This window comes from Salvelinus namaycush, chromosome 25 (genome assembly GCF_016432855.1).
Source record: "Salvelinus namaycush isolate Seneca chromosome 25, SaNama_1.0, whole genome shotgun sequence".
Lineage (NCBI taxonomy): Eukaryota > Metazoa > Chordata > Actinopteri > Salmoniformes > Salmonidae > Salvelinus > Salvelinus namaycush.
Genome location: NC_052331.1, coordinates 34526666 through 34531469, shown reverse-complemented (window position 1 = coordinate 34531469; position 4804 = coordinate 34526666).

Sequence of the window (4804 nt, the reverse complement as noted above, 5' to 3'; positions counted from 1 at the left end):
ATATCCGTTATATTCAGTAGCGTGATATGGGGCATGTAGTCGTCTAGTCCAGGATTTTCCAAACTCGGTCCTGCTTGTAAACTAATGCAAATTATATCATGTAAAGTGACAACTGTTTGATTATTCATTAATCCCATTAGCCTTTAAATACTATTGCTATTAAAATGCATGTTCATTGACAAAACAAAATGCCTTTACACTAAGAAATCAAATCGAACTTTATTTGTCACATGCGCTGAATACAAGTGTAGACCTTACCGTGAAATCCTTACTTTACAAGCCCCTTTAACCAACAGTGCAGTTCAAGAAGAGTTTAAGAAAATATTCACCAAATAAACTAAAGTAACACAATAAAATAACAATAATGAGGCTATAAACAGGGGGTACCGGTACCGAGTCGGTGTGTGAGGGTGCAGGTTAGATGAGGTAATTTAGGTGTAGATGGGTGACCAATACATATTTTTATGTATATATTTATATACATTTTTGCATTATGTTTAGAACAGAATAATACGTGCTTTATATGCAGTTAATATATATATATATATATATATATATATATATATAGAGAGAGAGAGAGAGAGAGAGAGAGAGAGAGAGAGAGAGAGAGAGAGAGAGAGGCATTTCCACATTCAAATATACAGCTGCTCTGTGTGTGGGCTAGTGCACATCTGAAGATTAAGGAGGATTTGTCTGTTTATAAAAAGCAGCAAATAAAAGTGTGTGGTGAGGGCAGGCAGGGGTCATGTAGTAAAACAGCTGGTAGTGTCGTACAGCGGTCAATCGGACAAGTCACTTCTGTTGTAGCCTATCAGCATGGGAAGTTTGGGAACTAAACCATCAAGACATATACACACCTGTAATTCCCAACAGTAATGAATCCGTCATTATAGCTAATGTGTTTCTCTGTAGACCTACTGTATATGGTGCACACCTGTTTTAGTAGAGGGAGGGATATTACTCATAGATCAACTTCACTGTTATTCGTTGTTAAGTGAGACACCATCCATCACCACAACTATTCTTCATCTTTTATGATTGAAGTAACACGACAAAAAGAAACGCAAATTAAAACTGGCTTGAGGTAATTGGTGTTGGCCAAAGGAAACCACACCTCAAATAACCCAACTCAGGTTCTATAGGCCTCCCGAGTGGCGCAGCGTCACTACAGATCCGGGTTCAATCCCGGGCTGTGTCGGAGCCGGCCGCGACCAGGATACCCATGAAGCGGCACACAATTGGCCCAGCGTAGTCCGGGTTAGGGGAGGGTTTGGCCGGCAGGGTTTTCTGTGTCCCATCGCGCTCTAGCGACTCCTTGTGGCGGCCGGGTGCATGAACACTGACTTCGGTCGCCAGCTGTACGGTGTTTCCTCCGGCTGGCTTCTGGGTGAAGCGGGCAGTGTGTCAAGAAGCAGTTCGGCTTGGAGGGGTCGTGTTTTGGAGGAAGTACGGCTCTTGACCTTCGCCTCTCCCGAGTCCGCACGGGAGTTGCAGCGATGGGACAAGACTGTAACTACCAATTGGATACCACGAAAGGGGTAAAAAGTCCCCCCAAAATTAAATAATCAAATAATTAATGTTCTATAAGGCTACACCGTAGCAGCCTGTGTGTATCATGATGAAGCTATCGGGTAAAGAGACATGGCTGGTGTCTTAGTTACACCAGTGAGCTAGGCTATTTCAACTCACACACTCAGCAATACAGACCATACCAACTGTTGCTGCTCTAACATTTTAGTTCTAACAAATGAAACGAGATGGGCTAAAATCGTTCATTTTAAACATACATTTTAATAAAAGTTCAACAGCTCACAAGTAGCTCTTCATCTTACCATAAGGCAGCACCTGTGAACCTAACACTCACAGAAAATGAATGCTTTGACATCATTTATCTAATTTTGGTCAAGTTATTACCATGTGTGCTTTATAATTCACAAAAGGTCTTCATAGTATAGAGCCACCACATTTAGATCAATGAGTTAGCAGCAGGAATTTACATCCTAGTCCCTTTCAAAGTGACAATAACAAATGTCCCCTATTGAATTCCATTTTTATAGCGTTTCAGTATAGGTGCTATTTGGAACCAGAAAGAGATCCATGTGATCTTTGTTAGAGGGTTCCTCCATTGTCTTACGTCAGATAGCGCCACGATTCCACGTGCACTGATTGGTTGAGGGAACAAGCGTTGCGTAGTAGTGACGCCATCTGACGTAAGACAATGAGAGTGTAGTGCCTCATGGCGATGGTCAATTTATACAGAGCACACTGTTTCCTTCCATTCACACGTGAGTAAAACCGTTTCATCCATATAGATTCTATGTTATAGAATAAAAGTCAAGTGGTTAAACTAGTCAGTCAAGGAGAATAGCCGGACAAAAGACTACTCAGTCTGGTGGAGGTACTTTTTGTAAGCTTGTTTATCATCATCCTCCTTATTTAATCTCTTATGAGTAGCTTTTTCTATTTCCAGCAGTTTCACATACAGGGCCTCTGACACGTCGTCATCAACGTCCATCTGAAAAACACAAAACGGCAAAGCCATGGAAGAACAGCCTAGATAACCTTCCCTTTTAAACGCTATAACATATGACATAACATGAAAATGTCTAGATAAGCTTTTTTCTTTCAAATATAATTTGAATTAAATCCCCATGTATTTGTATTTATTATGGATCTCCATTAGCTGCTGCCTTGGCTATGACATCAACCCTTATCAGACTGAAATATTCATATAGAAGCTGTTCACAGATGTTTATCTTGGGCCTAGCTTTCCAAAAACCTTTTACGAGACACTCACTTGTCGAGGTTGCGTGTAGTTGCTCCCCATGCCTGACGTCAAACTGTGGTACTTTGCGCTTGGATCCAGGGATCCAGTGCTATAAAAGACAGGATTAAATTTCCGATTATGAAAAATCACTCAAAGGAATTAGTATCAAAACATTTTAAGCTGTTGAGAGTGACATATTCAACTGTAAAAGCAGCTTCTGTATAAACGCACCAAAATCACCAGATAAGCATGTGATAATGCAGTAATCCCATGAATACCCAGTGCAGTCTGAATGCCCAGTGCAGTCTGAATGCCCAGTGCCGTCTAAATACCCAGCGCCGTCTAAATACCCAGCGCCGTCTAAATACCCAGTGCTGTCTGAATACCCAGCGCCGTCTGAATACCAAGTGCCGTCTGAATGCCCTGTGTCGTCTGAATACCCAGTGCCGTCTAAATACCCAGTGCCGTCTGAATACCCAGTGCCGTCTGAATACCCAGTGCCGTCTGAATACCCAGTGTCGTCTGAATACCCAGCGCCGTCTGAATACCCAGTGCCGTCTGAATACCCAGCGCCGTCTGAATACCCAGTGTCGTCTAAATACCCAGCGCCGTCTGAATACCCAGTGCCGTCTGAATGCCCAGTGCCGTCTGAATGCCCTGTGCCGTCTGAATACTCAGTGCCGTCTGAATACCCAGTGTCGTCTAAATACCCAGCGCCGTCTGAATACCCAGTGCCGTCTGAATACCCAGTGCCGTCTGAATGCCCTGTGCCGTCTGAATACTCAGTGCCGTCTGAATACCCAGTGTCGTCTAAATACCCAGTGTCGTCTGAATACCCAGTGCCGTCTGAATACTCAGTGCCGTCTGAATACCCAGCGCCGTCTGAATACCCAGCGCCGTCTGAATACCCAGCGCAGTCTGAATACCCAGCGCAGTCTGAATGCCCTGTGCCGTCTGAACGCCCTGTGCCGTCTGAACACCCAGTGCCGTCTGAATACCCAGTGCCGTCTGAATACCAAGAGTCGTCTGAATACCCAGCGCCGTCTGAATACCCAGCGCCGTCTGAACGCCCTGTGCCGTCTGAATACCCAGTGCCGTCTGAATACTCAGTGCCGTCTGAATACCCAGTGCTGTCTGAATACCCAGTGCTGTCTGAATACCCAGTGCCGTCTGAATACCCAGCGCCGTCTGAATACCCAGCGTCGTCTGAATACCCAGTGCCGTCTGAATACCCAGTGCCGTCTGAATACCCAGTGTCGTCTGAATACCCAGTGCTGTCTGAATACCCAGTGCTGTCTGTACTGGTGCATCAAGGCTCAGACCAAAAGACTCCTAAACAGTTTATATTTATATATTCCTGCTATCAGTCACTTTTCAGCCCTGTTTACATGTACAGTGCATTCAGAAAGTATTCTGACCCTTGGACATTTTCCACATTTTGTTAATTTAAAGCAGGGGTGACAACTCTGTGTTGTTGTTTTGTCACACTGCTTTGCTTTATCTTGGCCAGGTCGCAGTTGTAAATGAGAACTTGTTCTCAACTGGCCTACCTGGTTAAATGATGTCACACTTTTCTCTATCCCTAGCAAACACAGCTGATTAATCGAACTGCATTCCAAACTGAAGATCATGATTAGGTGATTATTGATGTGTTAGATGGGGCTGGGGCAAAACTGTGACACCAATCAGGCCCTCGAGGACTGAAATTGCCCACCCTGCTTTAAAGCCGTATTCTAAAATTGATTAAATATAAGTTTTCCCTCATCAATCTACACACAGTACCCCATAATGACAAAGCAAAAACAGGTTTTAAGAAATGTTTGCAAATGTATATAAAAAATATATAAATAAATACCTTATTTACATAAGTATTCAGAAGCTTTGCTATGAGACTCGTAATTGAGCTCAGGTGCCTCCTGTTTCCATTGATCATCCTTGATGTTTCTACAACTTGATTGGAGTCTATGATTTGGAAAGGCACACACCTGTCTATATAAGGTCCAACAGTTGACAGTGCATGTCAGAGCAAAAACCAAA